Source organism: Bos grunniens, chromosome 11 (assembly GCF_055505025.1).
Source record: "Bos grunniens cultivar Pamir isolate PY7600 chromosome 11, Bosgru_T2T1.0, whole genome shotgun sequence".
In the NCBI taxonomy this organism is placed as follows: domain Eukaryota; kingdom Metazoa; phylum Chordata; class Mammalia; order Artiodactyla; family Bovidae; genus Bos; species Bos grunniens.
Genome location: NC_141175.1, coordinates 81,173,403 through 81,195,797, shown reverse-complemented (window position 1 = coordinate 81,195,797; position 22,395 = coordinate 81,173,403). Strand labels below are relative to the sequence as shown.

Here is a 22,395-nt window from a genome sequence, read left to right as displayed (position 1 = left end):
AAGTTGCTATTCTTCCATTCCACGTTTGGTTTAGCTTCATCAGGGGTTTTAATTAACTGACAACATGCAGTCATGTATGTTTGCCTCAACAGTGTTTTAGCCTGGAATTTTACAATATTAGACTTCAGGATATGTACACATTGTTCAAATAAGTCAAACTAGAATTACAAAAGTAGGCATATACCTAGTGTTCCCCAGTTTTCTCATAGAGTGGCACTTCACTCGTATCCCCAACTCTGTTTCCACTGGGAAATGAGAATGAGTATATAGGAAAGCAAATATAAGGTATAGTTTGTTCTAGAGTTTTCTCTACTGCCTAAAGCTGTCATTGGGAAAAACTGTTTGAGATCAACAGTTCTATTCCTATTACCTGCTCTTAAGTGCTGGAGCTTTCTCTTTTTTTTTAACAAAACAGCAGTCTAAACCATACAGGGTAAATTTGACAAATACTGTGATCTTTTAAGCAGCTTCCCTGATAGCTAGTTGGTAAAGAATCTGCCTGCAACACAGGAGACCCGGGTTCGATTCCTGGGTCGGTAAGATCCCCTGGAGAAAGGACAGGCTATCTACTCCAGTATTCTTGGGCTTCCCTTGTGGCTCAGTTGATAAAGAACCCTCCTGTAATGCAAGAGACCTGGGTTTGATCCCTGGGTTGAGAAGATCCCCTGGAGAAGGGAAAGGCTACCCACTCCAGTATTCTGGCCTGGAGAATTTCATGGACTATCCGGTCCATGGGTTGCAAAGAGTCAGACATGACTGAGCGACTTTCACTTATGATCTTTTAAAATATCTGTTTACATTTCTTCACTAGAGCATAAAATTGCTAATCTGAGAAGAAAGCCACTGATGGCATTCAGACAAACAGAATTTTTCTAAAAAGATTGTCTTAATGTTCAACCATTAAAAAAAAAAAAAATCAACCCAATGAAGTAATGTAAGAATTATTTGCTGTAATAGTAGTTAGAAGTGACAGTATAATCTACTTAGGTACAAATGATGGTTTAATTTTTCTGAGTAACAACTGTTTCAAAGTATTAAATTTCAGTTTTATTTCTGTACATATGTTACATGAATATATAAAATGTATATGAATATTAGCTATGGACAAAATGGTCAAATTTTTTTTTTTTATTTTACTTTTTTAGGTGTATTTTAAGACAACTAAACTACAAAAAATTCTTTGCCCTGGAAAAGGTTAGGCCACAGAAATTCAGCATGAGTGACTGCTCACTCTTCTGTGTAATCTGAATTTATAGGTATTTATCTAGTTGTGAGCTTGGACCTTAAAAGATGTTGTTGGTAGACTGATTGGTCTAAAGCTGGCAGAGGTGTGTTTGGCCCATGCAATTTTTTTAAACATAATTTAATCAATTTTTAATATTGAAAACCAGGGAAATTTACATAAAAATCCAGATGTGAGGTTTCTCTTGGAAAAAGAAGAAAGAGAAATGCTTCATCCACTGGGCTTTTATTCAGTACTCAGCCAGAGTGGTGAATTGGCTGGCCCTTTAGCTGAGTATCTGTTATTCCCTGACACTAATACTGAGGACCAGCTGCCATTTAATATCATCCTAGTGTTGCTCAGTTGTGATCAACTCTTTGCAACCCCATGGACAGTAGCCTGGCTGGCTCCTCTGTCCATGGAATTCTCCAGGCAACAATACTGGAGTGGGTTGCTATTCCCTTCTCCAGGGGATCTTCCCAACCCAGGAATCGAACCCAGGTGTCTCCTGCCTTGCAGGCAGATTCTTTACCGTCTGAGCCACCAGGGAAACATAACTTAAATAACTTAACTTAGCTGAGTACCTGTTATTCCTAACCACTGATACTGAGAACCAACTTCCATTTAATAGCATGCTAGTGCTATATGCTTTTTTATACTCACCTGCTTCACTCATTTACTTCCTGGCCTCTGTTGAGATTTGAGTGTAGGATATCTGAGTTAACTTACAGAGGCCTTGGGATATTTATGGAATTTCACCTACTGTATTACTCTGTAGGCTCAGTCCCATAAAAGTGGGAGGGGGTTCCAATTTCAGCATGCTGCCCATATATTTTTAAGAAAAATACAAATTTGTTGATTTCTATTCAGGTATGATTTCATTTGTTAGTTAATGATATCATGCTCTTTTAAAAATGCACTGCCTTAACATTTCCAATTATGTTCTGTGGAATTCCAGAAAATGGTGACTGGAAAACAAATGCCTGTCTAGTCAATTAAGTTAGAGAAGCACTGAACAGTAGTGTCCCTTCCTGATTCATAATGCATGGAAATTTACAGAAGGCTCTGAGAAGTCCTGGAGCAACTTCAATGAATGGTTAATCAAATAAATGTATGTGGCAGAGGAAGATTTCTCTGAAAAAGTATTCCTTAAAAAATCTTCACTTGGAAAATGTCTCATCCATCCATCCAATCCCCCATTCACTTATTCAACAAATAGATATTGAGTACCCATTAGACTAGAGTCTGTGAATAAGACAGAGATGGCCATGACCAGTACTTTTACTTTATATGAGCCCCTCGTTTCTCATGAAGGCTATTTCAGGCATTAACCGCACTAATTTTTGTTTTGCCACCAACAGTAACTTTGTCAATAGAGAGAAACAAAAAGTTGTAAAGAAATATTGACAAATCTGGCTAGATATGGGGTATTATAAAGAAGACTGAATGGGGAAATTGCAATGCCTTGACTGATGAAAAAATTTGAGCAAGCTTTGGGAGAAAGGAAACTTATTTGAGGCAATATGTATCAATTAGGATGGTTGGGGCTATGAATAGAAGAAAATTCAACCAAAGAGACTCATTTAATAAGGAAAATTATCTTCCTTATTGAGAAATTCAGGGGTAGAGTAATTCCAAGCTTGCTTAATTCAGTAGCTTGACATCAATGATTAAGCTTCTTTCCACATTTTCTGTCTTTCATGCACAGTGGGCTGGTCTTTCTCCTCAAGCTTGCCTCTCCATGGGCATAAGACAGCTGCCACAGCTCCAAGCATCACATCCTTACAAAATAATAATCATAGCTAAAATTTAATTTGCACTTTTGATAGGCCAGATACTGTTCTAAGCACTTTACATATATTAATTCCTTTGTTCCTTACAACAACCCCATGAGTTGGTTCTATCATCCTATTTCACAGATAAGAACACTGAGGTACAGTAAAGTTACGTAACTTGTTCAGAGTCACCTAGCTAGTGAGTGCCATCACTAAGATGCAACTATAGGAAGACTGGCTCCAACAAATGAAGAGGGTAGTTTTTCCTGTTCCTTTATAACAGCAAGGAAAAGTCTGTAGAACCTCCTACTTCTTGCCTATTTCCCCTCAAGAGTTGCTAGCCAAATTTGCATCACATGCACATTCCTAAACCAATCACTCTAGGGGGAATGAAATCATCAAGGATAGTTTAGAATAACCAAGATTAATCTCTGGGACTGGAAAGAAACATACACCAACTAAATTGGTTTATTAAAGGATGGGGCTGGTGTTTCACACTTGGAGCTCAGATTCACTGAGGCAGTAGTGGGAGTCATGAGAGCATGAAACAAATTTCCAAGGAAGATGGTATAAAAATCAGAGGGCTAAAAACCAAACCTTAAGAAAACTGAGGGTAAGGATGGTTGAAGCAATATAGTCCAAATGTTGAGAATTGTATAAGCTATGTGGTAGGTACATGGGGTTCATTATTTAATATCATTGTCTATTTTCATGTGTGACTGAAAATTGCCCTAATAAAATTAAAAACAAAACCAAAAACAACCATGGAGACTTTGGAAACTCTCTCTCACTATGAAGGAACTTCCTATAGTTGCTTTCCCAACCCTTCTGCAGCCTTGTACTTTCCTTATCCCTTGTCTAGGGTTTGAACCCACTCTCGTGCTTTGAGACAATTTCAGGTCCCAGGCTGGGAGAATATAAGAAGCCCTAGGACTTCCCAGGTGGTTCATGGCTAAGAATCTGCCTGCCAATGCAGGGGAAACAGGTTTGATCCCTGGTCCAGGAGGATTCTACACGCCATGGGGCAACTCAACCCTTGAGCCATAACTACTGAGCCCACGCATGGCAACAACTGAGCGCCTAGAGCCCATGCTCCAGAGAACAGCCCCCACTCGCCACAACTAGAGGGGCCTCCCGGGCGGCGCTAGTGGTAAAGAGCCCGCCTGCTAATGCAGGAGATGGAAGGGATGTCCGGTTCAATCTCTGGGTCAGGAAGATCCCCTACAGGAGGAAATGGCAAATCCACTCCAGTATTCTTGTCTGGAGAATCCCCATGGACAGAGGAGCCTGGTAGGCTACAGTCCATAGGGTCGTAAAGAGTCGGACCCAACTGAAGTGACTTAGCACGCACATATGTAGCAATGAAGACCCAGGGTGGCCAAAAATAAATAAATAAAACTAAAAACTACAAAATAAAAAAAGAAGCTCTAGTTTGGTCTTTCACTGGTTCAGTTTCTAGTCATTTCTGCCACTGATCTCCTCTGGCTAGTCTCTGACTTCCTCTCCTATCACCATTACCACTTGTCTTAGAACCTAAATTTCTCAACCCTGATCTTCAATTTTTCTATGGCCTGGTCCTGATAAGATACCTGCCTGTCATCTAACTGCTGAGGCCTGTTATTTTCCAAGAAACATAAGGCTTTTCTTAAAGGACAGTAATTGTGGGCCTTATTATGAAGCCTTTTAAACTAATAGCATTCAAGTCTGGTATGTCCCTTTCACCATGAATATTTCATGAGAGTTTTCTTACAACTACATCCTGCGTGCTTATTGATAATATAACCTGTGACTTGACTCCCGTGCTCATCTCCTTCATATTTGCTTGATTATGAAATTCTGCTTAAATTCTCAAGATCAGTAGTCATACCCAGCTTTTTTTTTTTTTTTAATGCAGTTCCTGATATGTTTTTAGGGCTTCCTTTGTGGCTCAGCTGGTAAAGAATCTGCCTGCAATGCAGGAGACCTGGGTTTGATCCCTGGGCTGGGAAGATCCCCTAGAGAAGGGAACTGCTACCCACTCCAGTATTCTGGCCTGGAGAATTCCTTGGGGTCTCAAAGAGTGAGACATGACTGAGCAACTTTCACTTTCACATGTTTTTATTTATTTATGACTGCATTGGGTCTTAGTTGCAGCTCACGAGCTTCTCTCTACCTGTGGCACTCAGGCTTTGTTGCCCTGAGGCATGTAAGATTTTAGTTCTCCAACAAGGGATCCAACCAGATCAAACCCACATCCCCTGCATTGGAAGGTGAATTCTTAACCACTGGACTGCCAGGGAAGTCCCCATGCACAGCTTTAATAGCAGGAAATAAAGAGCTTTCAGAGAAGGTAAACTGGAAAGGAGTCCTTGCAGATGTGGAAGAAAAATAAGGGAAAGGGAGCACAATGTTTCCATTTAGGTTTTTGAAACATGAGCACCCTACCATATTGCACAAGCAAAGGACAGTGCTAGCAAGAAGCAAAAGATGAAGTTGGCAGAAACGTATAGTTTATTGTAAAAAGAAAACAAAGCATAACAAAGCAAATGAATAATGTAAATGAATTTGGGCATGAATGCTCAATTGCTTACATAAATGGCTGATATTAGCATTTTCCACAGCCAAGCATGTTTAAACATTTTGTAGTTTTGCAGAATTTATATCACTGGGCTCCAAGGAAAAAGTGTTTCTGATACCACCCACTGTGTTGTAACCATAATCTCAATCATCTCTTGTGCATGACACTCACTTTAAAACACAAAAGCCCATCTGGCTCTGAGGCAGCCAGCTTTGGCCTCCAAGGCTGTGCGGATTGCATGCAGGATGGTGATAGCGTGATCAACTTCCTCTCTTAAAAGGAAGTGGGGCGGGGGGTTGGGGAGAGAGGAGCTGGGCCAACCTCTGCAGAGTGGTGCCAAGAAAAGGGAAAACATCCAGTGAACTACTTGAGATGCCCCAAATTTAATTCATTAAGTAATTATTGAGTATCTACAGTGTACAATGTACAACCAAAGAAATAAATCTCCTCGCTGAACTGGAGATTACTATCTCAGCAGGGGTTATTATTCCCCATACCATTTTTTTTTTTTTTTTGGACAAAGCATTCCTTTGGTGAATCCTGTGGGATCCCTTCCTAGGACAATGTTCTAAAATATGTAAAATAAAGTTCATAAGATTTCAAAGGAAACAATTATATTGAAATAGTCATCAAAGTATTAAAGAAACTAAATTTGTAATACAGTAATATGTATGCCCTTACTTTAACAAGATCTAGTGGTGAGTCTAATAATTCCTGTAATTTTAAAATAACATTGATTGTATATGTTGAGAGCTTTGTAACAACTTAAATGTGATATTAAAAATATCAGCAATCTCTGATGACTACAAACTCACAGGTATTACTGCTGCTCCTGTGGTTTGTCGTCTACATTCATTAAGAAAGAAATGCTAAATTTCAGTTCAGATCAGATCAGGAGCTCAGTCGTGTCCGACTCTTTGAGACCCCATGAATCGCAGCATGCCAGGCCTCCCTGTCCATCAGTCCAACTCCCGGAGTTCACTGAGACTCACGTCCATCGAGTCAGTGATGCCATCCAGCCATCTCATCCTCTGTCGTCCCCTTCTCCTCTTGCCCCCAATCCCGCCCAGCATCAGAGTCTTTTCCAATGAGTCAACTCTTCGCATGAGGTGGCCAAAGTACTGGAGTTTCAGCTTTAGCATCATTCCTTCCAAACAAATCCCAGGGCTGATCTCCTTCAGAATGGACTGGTTGGATCTCCTTGCAGTCCATGGGACTCTCAAGAGTCTTCTCCAACACCACAGTCCAAAAGCATCAATTCTTCGGCGCTCAGCCTTCTTCACAGTCCAACTCTCTCATCCATACATGACCACAGGAAAAACCATAGCCTTGACTAGACGAACCTTTGTTGGCAAAGTAATGTCTCTGCTTTTGAATATGCTATCTAGGTTGGTCATAACTTTCCTTCCAAGGAGTAAGCGTCTTTTAATTTCATGGCTGCAGTCACCATCTGTAGTGATTTTGGAGCCCAGAGGTTAATAAAAATAACTAATTTTCCCCCCTCCAGGTTCATAAACCTGTGAATTGAATCTCCTTGGACTTTGTGGACCTCAGGTTAAGAACTTCTCATTGGGTGTGTGTGTGTGTGTGTGTGCGCGTGCGCACATGTGCTCAAACACGCCCTTCAGACAGAGTAGCATGTTGGAACAATAAATTACCTAAATAATTAAAATATGAGATAGAATAGGATAAGTAGTCTAGGATTGCAGGAGCAAAGCACTACGGGGAATCAATAGGGAGAGGAAATCTGAAAAGGCCTAAAAATAGGTGAAGGGGAAGAAAAGAGAGGGGAGATAAGGGAGGAAGGCATTTTACCTTCTCAGTCATCTTTTTCGTCTTCCCATCCTCTTCCTTAGCTCATTATACTGACTACAGTTGAACTGGCTTTTGGAGTTAGCCCTAGGTGGAATATGATTTAGAGTAGCTCTCAGTTTGGTCTCACTATCTCTTGGCCCTCATAAATTATTGAGTACCCAAAGAGCTTTGTCTCTGTGGGTTATATCTATGAACATTTATTGTACAGAAATTAAAATTGAGAAATTTAAAAATATTTATCAATTTATACGTTCATGTAAATAGCACTTTTGGTGACACATCACTTTTATTTTATTTTCACTGTTATTATTCCTATAATAACAAAAATATTAGTGAGGAAGGGGACATTGTCTTATATTTTTGCAAATCTTTTTCAACTCTGGCTTAATAAAAGCGGGTTGGAGTCTGCCTTTGCTTTTGCATTCACTGTGTTGCAATAGCACCTGTCATATAGCCCCTGGAAAGCTCCACTGTATTCTCGTGAAAGAATGCGTAAAACAGGCAGATAATATCTTAATATCATTGTGAAAATGGTTTTGACCGTGTTGATCCTCAGGGGCCTGAGACCTTACTTTGAGATCTTTGAGTTAAGGATTTCTTCTGACATTTTTCTTCTTTGTTTTACGATTTGAATTTTCTTCAACTATGGAAAAAGACAAGTTCTATAGCTAGAAATATATGATATGCATGTACTTGTTGTGTTTAAATATATGTGTTGGATATCTCTTGTTGCCCCTCCAGATGTCCAGCTGTCCCTCCATTTCTCCATCTTGTTCTGTGACCTACATGGATAATGTCAAGAGGCTCCAGTTGGGCTTGGCCCATGGGTAGCACCTGTGGGAGATCAAAGGGTGGGAGGAGAATGGGGTTGGGGTACTCGAAGAGGGCTCACTTGGTCCTTCACCACAGGTCAGACCCTCTGCATACAATGCTTTCCAGGTTCCTACTCTTATCCCTTCAGGCACAGAGGTGCTGCCATGTTTCCCTATTACTAGCCTGAGGGGATTAGATTTTATGATTTATCTCTACCCTGCCTGCACCTTTGAAAACATTCTCTTTATTACACTCTCCTCAAAATTCCTAATTTGGGTGCACCATCTGTTTCTTCCCAGACTCTGACTAATGCAAGCTATGAGAGTTACATGACCTTAAGGATAAACTTCAGTTAAAGTATTACCCATGGCATCCAACCCACCTGATTTTTAATGGAAATTAGAAAGCTCTGAAGCCCTGGTGTCTCAGAGCCTAAGGTCTTTAATGGCTTGGGAAAGAGAGGGCTGGGTGCCTTGACAACCTACTGACGTCTGCAGAGATTTCTTGGTTTTGTCTCTGCTTGATTTTACTTTCATCTGTGCATAGATAAAACAGAAACATAGCTGCAAAACTATTTATAAATGCTCTGGGCAGCAGTGTGCCCATGCCAGGCAATAGATCATGATTAGCCTGAATCAGTGGTTCTCAAAAATGTGGTCCCTGGATTGGCAGCAGTGGCATCTTGGGGGCTCTTGTTAGAAAGGCATATTCTGAGGCCCTACCTGGGACCTACTGTGTCAGAAACTTTAGGGGTCGGGCCAAACAATCTGTATTTTAACAAGTCCTCCAAGGGATTTAGATCCTTGTGAAGTTTAAGAACCTCTACTCTAACCAACTCTGACATCACAGTTCTCTAATTTCCTGGCCTCCCTTGCACTTGGGGGTGGTCATGTAACTCCCTCACACCCTACTGCCTTCAACTTGGGCATCTTACTCTGAAGACATGGGAACCATCTTGTGATCTTGGGGCAGTAAGATCATTGTAGAAAAACTGACCCTGACATCACTGCTCACCTCCAAAGTTCTTCTGTGAAAAAAATGCCACCCCACACCCTCCAGTCATTTAAGCCTCTGTTTAAGTTTTCTGCTAGTTGTAGTTAAACATTTCTAACCAACACAATATGGTTTTTGGAAAAGACTTTTTCCCCCATGATGATAAGAATTGTAAACAATACTTTAATAGTAAAATAAGTGTTAAGTATGGGGTAGAGGGCAAAATTCTCTGGATTTTAAAGATAATTTTTAGCACATGTAGCCCAATTCTTGCTAAATTCCCAGATACCTTGGGATAAAAGAGCCTCAGTATTAAGAAGTCCTTCTCTGAAATTGTTTGAGAAACACTTTCAACAGAAACAATATTGTGGATTCATGAAAGTCAGGGTTGAACATTTCTAAGGAAGTGGCAGCGGTCAATAAAAGGGAAAACTTGTTTTCCTACTTACCACACTTCTGACACCAAATGTGTGGGTTGTTTTCCTTATGTTATACAATTCTGACACTAACTACCCGGAGTTAGCACAGATTCCACAGGTTTCAAGGTTTTGTACCACAGGTTTCAAGGTTTAGTCCCACAAGAACCACCCCGACTTCAGGGGCTAGTCAGCAGTTCCAGGTTGTGACCTGTACTTCTAACTGATTAGGTATAAATCAGGAGTTCCCACCACCCCCTCCTTGGGTTTGATACTTTTCTAGAGGAGCTCACAGAACTCAGCTCACAGGGAAACACTATCACCTGCTTTTGATAAAGGATAACACTCAGAAACAGCCAGAGGCTTCCCTGGTGGTCCAGTGCTTCAGATTCCGTGCTTCCAATGCAGGGTACATGGATTCTATTCCTGGTGAGGGAACTAATATGTCACACGCTTCTTGGCGAGGCTAAAAAAAAAAACAGAAACAAAACTCAGGAAGCCAAACGGAAGAGATTCATAGGACAAGCTACGTGAGAAGGGTGTGAACTTCCATGCCCTCGCGGGGCTCACCGCCCTCCTAGCCTTGATGTGTTCACCAACCCAGATGCTTGCCAAAACTTGTCATTGAGGGTTTTTATGGGGGCTTCATTATGTAGGCAGGATTGATTAATTCATTAGCCACTGGTGATTAAGCCCATTTCCAGCTCCTCTCCCCTCACCAGAGGCCAAGTCGAAAGTTCTAACCTTCTCATTACACGGTTGATTCCTCCAGCAACCAGCCCCCATTCTCCAGGAACTACCTCATTAGCTTAAATTCAGGTAGGGTTCAAAGGGGCTTATTATGAATCACAAAAAATTCTCTTGACACCCCTATCAAGAAACTACAAAAGTTTTAGAAGTGCTGTGCCAGAAACCAGGGATAAAGACTGAATATATAATTATTATAACCACATTATCAGTTAATAAATTCCATAAGCAGCAATATGCATCATCTACCATAGTACATGATTCACAGTGAATGGTTAGTAAATATTTGTAGAGTGGAGCTGGTGAATTTTTTCTTAAGTGAAGAAAACAGGTTTATTAGTGGAACATTTATTTTCAGTGGTTAAGAAGGGAGTGGGTCAGATGAGACTACTTGAAGTATGACACTGACGCTTGTTGTCGGAGACTACAGTATCTGCATATAAGAGGCACATAAATATGCTGAGTGAATAAATGAAATTTCTTCTAAATTTCTCCTAAAAATTCTTTATAGAGAATTTCTTTCTCTATAAAGATTCTTATTCAACTGTGACAAGCATTACATTAGGTGCTATTATGTACCATATCCCATTTAATCTGTAAAAGTCATGTGGAGTAGGCAGCACTGGATTACCAAGGGTGGGCTTAGAGTACCAGCAAAACTAGGGCATCCAATTTGTTTGGAGAAAATTGATACCTGATGTCTTATTTAAAAAAGAACTTGAGAGTACTACAGTCAACATTGGAAAAATCGGGACCTTTTCTACATTACGTTTAGCATTATTTCTATTTAAAATTATGTACTGGGGAGTGCTTTGTATTACTAAGAGTGCCCAAAACTCTTCATCTGACTCTGGAAGAAGATGTTATGATTCCTATATTACAGAAAAATAAACCGAGGCTTGTTTACTAGCTGAAGAGCTCAGTTACTAGCTGAAGCCACATAGCTAGTTTTTAACAGAGCCCACTGTGATGATACGCAATGACACATTATATGTTAACGATGATACACACCAATTTTGTAAATCTTCTTGGACCTTCCCTATTGGTTTAGTTTTTTAACTAAATAAAGTATGTAACAAAGTAAACTTAAAATCTTTTTGATCCTTGTTGTACTCTCAGCACCTAGAAGAGTATTCAGTACATCCTTATTTTTAAAGTACATCCTTATTCCTGATTGAAAGAAGGAATGATGGACAATCATCAGCCCACCTAAATGACTGTGCTTTGTATTAATTTCTAGGCCAACCAAGGGAAAGTGAGAAGGAAATCAAGCAGACCAAGAAAATTCTCTGATGACCCTGCTTAGATTCTCAAGACAAGGGTCCTGAGATGTCTCCACTTGTAGGATCTTTAGCATGATTCCTATTTTGGAAGCTGGGATCCTAGATTCCCTTACCCCTGTATAAGGCATGTCAGGCAAAGGAGTATTATCTAAAGAAATAGATTCTATAAATCATTTAAGAAATATTTCCTGAGAACCCATACTGATCCCATACTGATAATGAGGGGGACAAGAAAAAGGCAAAATCTAAATGGGCTACTTCTTTGTTTCTTATTATTTTTCTTCCCAACATGCAAACGTAGGGAAACTGAGTTTTAACTTACAGTATTTACATTACCTATGATACCTCAATCACTGGAGTGCATAAAAACTACGTGTGAGAATTGTTTAAAAATTCACTTGTCTTATCCCCTGGGTCCCTGCTATTAGAGATGTGAGTGGACCCAGGAATCTGCTCCCCAGGTGATTCTGATGCTGGTGGTCTAGCCATCATGCTGTATGAAACACTATCCTTACACAAAGTTGAGTAGATTAAGCAATCTGAATGGCAATCAAGCCTTTATTTCTGCTCTCCTCACAACAGCCAGGACAATCACCCTATTCTTAAATCTGCCCTTCTCCCCAAAACACTGACAGCACCTGAGTAACATTGTTTTGGGTCTTAGCTTAACTGTCTGCCCAAACCAATTTACACCAAAGTATGAACGAAGGTTAAATTCTCTTTCAGGGCATTTTCATTGGGAAAAAAAAAAAAAGGCAACTTAAGATATTAGAATGTCTTCATTACATTTTAATTTTCTTTTTGTTGGGGGTGGGGAAGGAGCAGAGAATCCCATGGACAGAATCCTATAGACAGGTGAAAAGGGACCTGGAGAATCCCAGGGACAGAGGAGCCTGGTGGGCTACGGTTCATAGTGTCATAAAGAGTCAGACACGACTGAAGTGACTTAGCACGCACGAATGCACCTTTTAGTCTAATTCAGTTGCTGGAAGAATTATGTCCACTTCTCTGATCCTCTTATTGAATCATTCATTCTAGATTAATCCTGCATTAAGCCTTCCTCCGTAAATTTACAGGAAAGATCCTTTTGGTCATCACCGTCTCTATCATGTTTCAGTTACAGCAAGCATCATCTTATAATTTATTTTTGTACTTCAGCTCTACGTACAGGGCCTGACAAGTAGCAGGCGTTCAATAACCATGGAGCGAACGAATGTCAAAGACTAGGCCAAGAATTTCTAAAATCAATGTTGACTAAGAAACAAAACAAGGAAATGCTAAGGGCTGAATACCAGGTAGTGTGGAAGGAATAAAAATAACCCCTAACAGCACAGAGGGAGAAGGCGATGGCACCCCACTCCAGTACTCTTGCCTGGAAAATCCCATGGATGGAGGAGCCTGGTGGGCTGCAGTCCATGGGATCGCTAAGAGTCGGACACGACTGAGCGACTTCACTTTCACTTTTCACTTTCATGCATTGGAGAAGGAAATGGCAACCCACTCCAGTGTTCTTGCCTGGAGAATCCCAGGGACGGGGGAGCCTGATGGGCTGCCGTCTATGGTGTCGCAGAGTCGGACACGACTGAAGCGACTTAGCAGCAGCAGCAGCAACAGCACAGAATCCTTCCGAAAGAATCACCTGTCTCATTTTCTTACATCGCTTTTTGGCCTCTCCAGACACCCCAATTTCCCGCTCTCTAACTCCTTTTCTTCCCTTACAGGGACAGGTCAGGCAGGTAGTCCAGTGCAGCTGCTTTGATTGGTCGGCGATGATTTCATTGTTAGGGAACATCCGGGCCTTTCTCCTCCCCGCACCACCTCCCTCAGAGCCCTGCCTTCTGAGTTTCCCTCTCCCGCGTGCGCCCCACCCGCTGGCTAAAGCAAAACAACCGCCTCTCCTTGGATCGCTTCTTGTCCTCGCCTGCGCCATCCTTCTCGTTTCTACGTCTAAGAGAGGCGTTTATATCTTCCAATGAGGGCCTAGTAGGACTTTGTTTGCCAATCAGCAGCGAACCCCCTGCAAATCCGGGTGGGACTAGGCCTCCACACCTATAATTGGACAGCCCATTGGCTCCTTTATGGCGTTTGGTTTTACGCAAGGCTTAGAGGTCAAAAATAAAGGGGCACGGTCCTCACAGAACGAAAAGGCTCCGCACAGACTTTCTGGGTTTGACCGTTTTGGAGGACTAGCCAATCGCTTTTCGAATACTTCCCCGCCTTTTGCGCGTTTATTTAAAAAAAGCCGGTGTGACGGACTTGGAAATTGGTTTCGTGATAGACATGTAAAGAAAGCCAATGATTGAAAGTTCGGACCACCATTTGGACCAATAAGAAAAGTGAATCGCTAGGGTCTGGGCTCTGAGAGGCAGAGCGCAGGTGGGCGTTACTTGATTGACGACGGTCTCTACTTATGGCTGTTAGGGTGGGTTGGTCCCTGACGTCTGGGCGGCATAGCAGAGGCGGGGCTGAATGAAGTAAAGGGTAATGAAGGGTTGGGTCTCACTCAGTGGGCGGTGTTTGATGGATAGCTGACCTTGCCAATTGAAGATGGTCACTTGTGTCCAATGGGAAACTAAGGACCCAGGGGCGGGGCCCTGTGGGCGGGGAAAACTAAGGACGGAGGTACTGGGGCTGCCGGACTGGGTGGGCTGTGATTGACGGGCCGGCCAGCCAACCGACTTCAGTGAGAGGCCGCGTGGCGTCCCAATGGGTGGGAATGGGGGCGGGGCTCTCCGAGGGGCGGGGAAGGACAGGGTGCGGGGAGGGGGTTGCAGAAGGAGCGGAGCGGCTGCTGCTCAATGGCGGAAAAGCCGCCGGTGCTCTGACCGCCTTGTCCCCCTAGCAGTTGCGGGGGAGTTTCCTGCCGGCGCGGCTGGAGTCTCTGTTTCTCAGGGTTTGGTGGCTGGAAGATGCTCCAGAGAGACGAGGCTGCGGCGGAGGAGGTGGCGGCGGCCGAATCGGCAGCGGCGCTAGGGTGGAGAGAAGGCGGCAGCGGCGGCGGCGGCGGCGTGCGGGGCCCGAGGGTGTAAACAGCCCCGGAGGCGGCGGAGGCGGTGGCCTAGACCCCGAGCGGGAAGCGGCGGCTGAGGCAGGGTCGCGCCTCCGTTGGAAGCCTGGGCTGAGTGCAGCAGGGGGGCTCTGCGGCGGTCGCGAGCGGACGCCCTAGACCTCGCCTCCCTCCCTCGCCCCAGGTAAGGCCGCTGGGCGACCCGCCGAAGGGGAAACGGCTCGCGGGCACCGCGGAGGCCCCGGACCGTTTTCGGGGTGCCGTCGAGCCTCGGCTGGGATCTCTGCCCGCCTAATCCTCGCCTCTTTTCTTGGGCCGCGGAGCCCGGGGGAGCGGTATGCCGGGCCTGGCTCCTGGCTAGGCCCCTTCCCCAGCCGCCGCCTCCGCGCTCGGCCGAGGTTGGGAGAGGCTCGGGGCCGGGAATTTTAGTTTGCTTCAACGTCTGAAAGTAAACTGCTTGTTCCTGTTCTCTGCGAGCATCTCTATCATCTGAAAGCACTGAGACTACTCCAGGCCTTAACTCGTTCCTTCCTGGTGCATGCCTATATGAAAACACTACCTTTTCCCATTTGTTTCCTCATTAGCTTCTGCCCTCTGCGCTCCACTTCACTTCCTTGTTAAATCTTCTTTCTCGCTCTTCTGTCTCTGCGTCTCACCACCTTCTTTTTCATTAGTGACTTTAAATCGTTTCTCTTTCTCTTCTCAGCCGACTCCGGGCTTCCTTCCCTGCCCTTCCCAGCAGTCCTTTTCGGATGTCTGTCTTTTTACCAGTAAAGCTACTATCGTCAGTATTCCAAATCCACCAGAGTGCCATTAAGAATAGACTCACCAGTTGTAAGCGGCAGATCAGTTTTTTAATTAACTGAGCCTAATATCCTTTTTAAAAAATAGTGTTATTAAATGCAGAGTGTGGAAATAGCCCTGAAGTTATTTTAAAAATGAAGAGCTCAGTGAGTGTTGTAAGAGTTATTTCATTTTTCAAGTTGCATGACCTCCAATGTCAGATTGACTAGCTCTAGAACATTTGCCCATTTTAAGCGTTTAATAGCGACTCACATTCATCAGTATTCAAGTTGGCTTAAAAACAACTTGGAAACTTTAGAGAGAAGACATAACAACAACTAGGAAGCTGTTTTGATGAAGGCACTGCTAACTACCTTTTAAAATAGGCTCTACATGTTTAATGTATCAAAATAAAGTTGGCGGGAGTCTTGTAAAAAGGATTATTTAGGAATTTGAGTAGTCTCAGTGTTATGTAGCTATTTTAGGAGAAACATTCTTTTTCGGTTAACAATCGTTTACAACTCCTGTGATGTGAGAATTACCGAGGTTTATTGCGGGATTAACACAGGAACTCATTTTATTTGCGGTACTGCGTGGATGTAGAAGTGGTAAGTTGTTCAGGGTAGATAGTGCAAGCCAGTATGTTCCAGTGGATGGAAAAGTATGCCACCAACACTGAATGTTAATAGACATTATTTAATTTACTTTTTCTGTTGGGCAATAGCAAAGTTACTGTTGTTGGCCTGCTTTTAAATAGTGCATTTCTAAATAGTGAGGCAGGTTATTCTAATTATTATTATAGTAGTCTTTTCCAAGTGTACAGCCTTCTAAAAAATACAGCTAAAATTACACTATTGAATAGTGGTAATTTATTAAAGGAATAATTTTGTAGGCTTCTTGAATGGACAGTGGTTTCAATAGCACTTTTATTTAGTATTTTAACAGATTTTCAGGGATAATCCTGATTTTTACTGTGCTGCTTTCTCTCAGTGGCTTCTTTGTCTATTTTTTTTTTAATGGTCGTTTGTATTTTCTCATCATTTATTTTTGCTCTCATAAAGTCTTACACAGTTTCTGCAGTGTTTCTTTATGTTGCATTGTCAATATGGAATAGTGTTTTTGTTTGATCTTTCATAACCATTAAGATTTCCCCAGTTTCTTGGACATTATCCTTTCGATTTGTTCATGTTGTGATTCTTCTTTTAAATGTGACCAACAGAGCTTTAAACACCTGTTTTCTTATACTGGGTGTCTGATTTTCTGTAAAGACTTGAGGAATAAGTGAAAGCCTTTTCAGTTTGTCTGCTAGGTCAGTAAATACTATTTTATGTTAGTAATTCACATATAATTATCAAATCCCTTAAGAATACATCATTTAAAGAAGTGGGATAGTGTCTAAAATAAGAACACCTCGTTCACAGTTTGACAAGGTCAGAAAAAGTGGCTCTCATTGACAGTTTATTTTCTTACAGAATTTTTTTATGGAGTCCTTTGAATTAAAATGTTGTGTGGATAGACTCTCTCTTGGCATTTGTGGAAGAGTAGAATTTGCCATTGGATTGTTTAGCAATCATAGTGTTTCATTAAAAATTGGCTGAGCCTATAATGGAAGAATTGCGCACATGTCCTTGTAGGTGGATTGGTAAACATTTATTACACATGATGCTGGGAGTGAATGTTCCCCCTTAACACACACACACACACACACACGTTGGTGTTAGTTACACATTTTGTCTACATTATATGAATATTTGTATACTATGTGTAATTATTTAGAAATATTTTTTGACGTCTAACGTAGAAAGTAATAAAATAGTATGATCCTAACTCTACAGTAGTCCTTCATAAGATATTAATAGCATGAATAAAATTAATTTATTAAAATAAAATTCATAGTATTTTACTTTTTTGTGAAATATGACTTTCACAGTTCACTGATTTTAAGAAGAAATTAGTTGACAAAAAACTGACAGTTTCAGAGTTCTAAGAGTTACAAGTTTCTCAAATTACAAAATTTTCAAGTAATACTTGGTTGAAAATTACAGGGAGCAGTAAGGATTTGGGAGAATATGGATTTTCAATGATTTTTTCACATTATAACTGATTCTTTTAATTTTTCCTTAGTGAGCTAATTTCAGAATTTGGATTGAAACTAAATACTGAATTTCTTTTAGCAACAAAGTTTTTTTTTAGAATATATTATATATTCTACCAGAATTGTGAATTAGGAGGATTGATTAATTGGGGATTTGAGATAAGATTCCTGGAAATTGAGAAAACCCCAGAAGTGTAATCTAGATTACCGTCCATCTTGCTGTCCTGTACTCAAACTCAACAGTCAAGGTAAAATATTGTAGATTAGGAAGTATTGATTTTTATAGTTTTTGCTTTGATTATCATAAAATTTATAGAATGACAGAGGTTGTCCTCAGCTTCTAGCAGCTGACCTCACAAGTATAGGTGAAGAAAAAGATACATGGAGTTCAATATCCATTTTATTTTATTCTTGTTTTAGGTGGTGATACTTCTTTATATCAAAACACTGATTTAAAATAAAATAACTTTCAGTGTTTTAAACTAATTTAAGTATGCTAATGTCTCTGATTAGCCATTTTGGAATCTTTTTTCAAGTGAAATATTTCTAAGGTGATTTAACCTCCTTGTGTGTATTTGACTTGAGTTACACTTTTCGGCGTTTTCTCTGGTTTGTCCCCAAACCACCACCGTTTAGAATGATTTGATCAAGTAGTCGAATCAGTGTTATAAAAATAAATCTTCACTGAATTCTTGCTAAAATTACAAAACTTTCAAAAATGTGGTCTGTCTACTGTAGTTTCATTTATCAGACTTTATGATTTTGAGATTTAGTTTTTAATATCATCTAGCAACCTAGGAAACAAGTACATATGGTTGCTTATACCTTTTTTTTTTTTCAAGTTTTCAGAGTGTTTTATTTGTACCCGTAATGTTAATAACAGACATAAACATTTTGCTCTGAATTGTGGTTAAGTCATGATACAGAGTTTCTCAAGTTTTTTTCTTTTTCTGCAGCTAGCTCCTGACCACACCTTCTATACCGTAACAGATATGCACTTCATAATAAGTTATTTAACTTTGGAACCCAGTAGTTTAACAGTCAAGTGTAGCGTTAACTTCTTATAATTAAACATTTAATTGGTTTGTAACATTTAAAGCATAGTTTGCTGATTTAAAGCTTTTATGACTTAATAAGTGTAATGGTAAACTTATGTGAAAATGGATTCAGAGTTTTCTTTTGGAGTATGTTGAAATATCAAGATTATGTTTATTGGCTTTAAATTGATTTCTTGAAAATTAAAGATCTTAAAGTTTAGAGACATAGTACTAGTTGGAATATGTGCTTTGCATCCTTTTGAACAAAAAACATGATCTGAGGTTTAGAGGAGAGAGAAACATTGGAAGACTTCTATTTAATATTAAGGAACTTGTCTCACTTTGAGAGATGGGACCAATAACTGGTGGTCATTTAGGAAGGGTCAGATCTGTGTCTGTCTGGCTCTGTTTTTAATCTCTGTAGAATGACCTTCACTTCAAAATAGGTGGTAAGTGAAAAGCACATTTGTATGAAAAACATGAAAAACCTTTTCATGGAAAACTTCTCAAATGTGGTCATTAGGTATAATTGAGTTTGTTATATAAGAAAAAAAGCCAGGTGTATAGATTTTGTTTGATAAGCAGTACATACCTGAGAAGTAGGTTTGATGAATTTGTAAAGTTCTGAAGGATTTCAAAGCACTTTTGAAAGCTTGAAAGTAATGTTACTGATTCCTAAGTATAATGGCATTTTCTTGATGTAGGTATGTATAAGTGTACTCCTAACCTTGAAAAGGGATGGTTAATACTCTTATGAGTAGGAGAATCTAAAAGTGTTCATATAACTCATAGGTGCTTAAACTTGTCTTGGCAAAGAGTTTTTCCTTCTTCAGATTAAAACAGTACTTGAGTTAACGAACTGGCGTTATCTGTTGAACACAGGTGGCCCTTCTTAGTCTCTTACAAAGAGGAAATAAACTCAAAGCGACTCTAAAAAGATAGAATTTAAGGGAGATAAAATTTAGATATGAGGAGCTTCCTGTTACTTTTGCTTACTTTAGGTTACCAACCCAGTGAGAAGTAAAAAATTGGTAGAACTTAATAGTATTTAGTCAGTAGGCTGCTCTGCTCCTGTGTGTGTGCTCAGTGCTCAGTGTTGTCTGCCTATGCGACCTCGTGGACTGCAGCCTGCCAGACTGCTCCGTCCATGGAGTTTTCCAGGCAAGAATACTGGAGTGGGTTGCCATTTTCTACTTTCCAGGCAGGAGGCCCAGCAAAACAGACAAAATCCTTGCCCACAGAGATCTTATGTTCTGATAACAGACTCTTCCTTAGTTTACAACTGTGCTCCTTTCATGGATGACTTGAATTATGAGTGGGATTTGGCATGTGTGATGTTTTCTACACTTTGCTTAGAAGCTGTGATTAGAGCTTTACTATTTTTAACAAGAGAGAAGGAAGAGGAGGTTTTCTATAACTGGACAAAAACTGGAATATGAAAAGAGGAAGTAGGAAGGGGGAAATAGTGTTGTACCTAAGATTAAAATGTGAGCCAAAGATTAAAAAAAAAAGAGATTCCTACGTTAGGCATGTGGGAAGCTGGGGAAAACACCATTTACTGTCCAGTCTCGGATAGAGGAGTTCTTGGACAGGAGAATGGGAGAAAAGATGGAATAGTGGGAGAAGGGTAAACAGGGCTTTTAACAAGTCTGGCTTAAGTAACGGGATGTTCCTGTAAAATATATGTTATTTGTGTTTGGAAAAGACCCTTTTCCTTTTGTGAACATAGTTGAAAGATTAGTGGTTGGCCAGTACTGTCTGAAATACTGTCACTGATTTGTGACTGCTGATCTATCTCTGGTTAGTTGACAGTTCTGTTGAGGTTAGCTGATGGAGTCAATCCATCTCTTAGTTTATTGTCCTCAAATTGCCCTGTATATTGAACTGCATCCCTTAATTCCATAGCTGTTTATGTATTATTTGAAGTTGTGCCTTTGTTTTCCTGCCTTGTAAGTTTCTGCATGATGTCCTGTTGTACTTAAGAGACAAAGCAGGTGCTTAGTTTTCTACTTTCTGTTCATAGCTTCTTTTAGTGACCATCCAGTTTGGTAAAGAAGTCTCTTCTTGAGTTTACACAATACATTGCACACTTTTAAAGATAAGCATGAGAGATCTTTGATGTTTGTTTTTGTTTTAATGCATAATTGTTTTTTGCTTTCATTTATGAGTCATTCCGTCAGAGTCTCATGTGATCTTGCTTGCTGCAGTGAATTGAGATAGATTTTTTTATGATTTTTTTATTTTAAAGCAAATCAACTTCTGTTTATTTCAGTGCTCCAATATGAAAATGAACACTAGTTCCATTCATGACCTAAGAGACTCCCTTTATAACACCCGAATAAGCCTTCAGAGTATTGGTTTCACTTTTAATGTATTTCTGTAACTGTATTTATCACTTTTATCAAAACTCTGATGTGCAGAACTTGAACTTTTGAATATATTAAAGACTGTAATTCAGACAAGGTTCATTAAGCTGTTCAACATCTGGACATCTTTGAGTGCTTATATTTTAGGCTGAAAAACGAAGCAAAAATAACCTTACTTGATTTCTAAAATTATCATTCATAAAGTGTTGGTGATTCTAGGTGCTAAATGTAAGGAAATTGAGTTTAGCTTCTTTCTGTTCAACTGTTCTGGAGTGTTTTGAATCAGAATGTGAAAGTGAAATAGTAACTTTTAACTTAAGACCTAATAGATTCAGTTATACTTTCATTTTGTTTTTGTTTTATAAAATCCGACTCTAGTTTGTAAGGGAAGTAGAGGCGTCTAAGGAATTAGTGATAATTTAGGAAGTTATTACTCTTAACATCTTGAGTCTTTTTCTCAGTGATAGGTTTGTATTTTAGCTCAGTTTATTTGCTGTTGGGCTTTTGATTTATGTTGCTCTTTCTGCCTCTGTCCCTGCTTACTTGCTCTTTTTTAAGTACAGGGTGGTCACCAAATCTGGAAACAACAATAAAAAACCATACACGATAAATGGTTTATTGATGTTATAGAATATGTTAACATAATACCTATGTTCAGACTTTATGACCATCCTATAGAGTGGAATTCATGTAAGTAGGTCTTCTGTTTTTGTTTGGAAATATATTAATTACATGGCTATTATGGAGTCAGGTATAAGGTATTGAATATAAAGGAGTAGAGATGCATAGTTAATGATAGAGAGCTGGCTAGAATAACATTGATCCTGGGATTTAAGGGGACTGAAAACTATCTAACAAGGTAAAAATAAGTGTGATGGTTAGTTGGTTTGTAATATTTGGCTAACAAAGTTTGGGAGATGCTGGATAAGCAGTAGCTTCAGGACTATATTTGAGAGATGGTCTCGTGAAGAGTCAGACACGACTGAGTGACTTGACTTTCACTTTTCACTTTCATGCATTGGAGAAGGAAATGGCACCCCACTCCAGTGTTCTTGCCTGGAGAATCCCAGGGACAGCGGAGCCTGGTGGGCTGCCGTCTATGGGGTCGCACAGAGTCAGACACGACTGAAGCAACTTAGCAGCAGCAGAGGTGCTGACCAAACACTGATGCAGTTAAGAGTGTTTTTAAGCCTTAACCCTGTTATTTGAGAGTAATGCCTTTGGTAATGGTAAAATTCTTACGTCACTTGAGAATGAAAACTGGTCTACATCCACAGAGCTAGATGAGAATGACTTTCACAAATGTGTGTGAAGCATCTTTTCCAAAGATTTAGATGCATATTTCTGAATTTTTGCTACTCTTTGCTTTTAGGTAATGCTGTCCGATGCTTGACACTGTTAACTTGTGTATGTTTGTAGGTGTATATTAAGTGTAAGAAACCTTTGTACTAATAGGGATTTATGTTTCTTGGAAACATTTCCAAAG

The 22,395-nt window shown here is 40.3% G+C and overlaps 1 protein-coding gene and 1 long non-coding RNA gene across 6 annotated transcripts in view; one reads left to right on the top strand and one right to left on the bottom strand.

Annotated features, from left to right (window-relative positions):
- Nucleotides 1-7,636: 7,636 nt before the first annotated feature.
- Nucleotides 7,637-13,831, bottom strand: LOC147363405 (uncharacterized). The gene is made up of 3 exons (XR_015137038.1): nucleotides 13,278-13,831; nucleotides 9,915-10,057; nucleotides 7,637-8,203 (listed from the first exon to the last, which is right to left on the bottom strand). It is a non-coding gene; the product is annotated as an uncharacterized LOC147363405 (long non-coding RNA).
- A 560-nt stretch (nucleotides 13,832-14,391) lies between these two features.
- Nucleotides 14,392-22,395, top strand: part of PPM1B (protein phosphatase, Mg2+/Mn2+ dependent 1B) — a 94,445-nt gene continuing 86,441 nt past the window's right edge. For all 5 annotated transcript variants that reach the window (XR_015137030.1, XM_086327175.1, XM_086327176.1 and 2 more), the window contains exon 1: nucleotides 14,392-14,812. The gene's annotated coding sequence lies outside the window, so the exon portion shown is untranslated. The remainder of the gene's footprint in view (nucleotides 14,813-22,395) is intronic.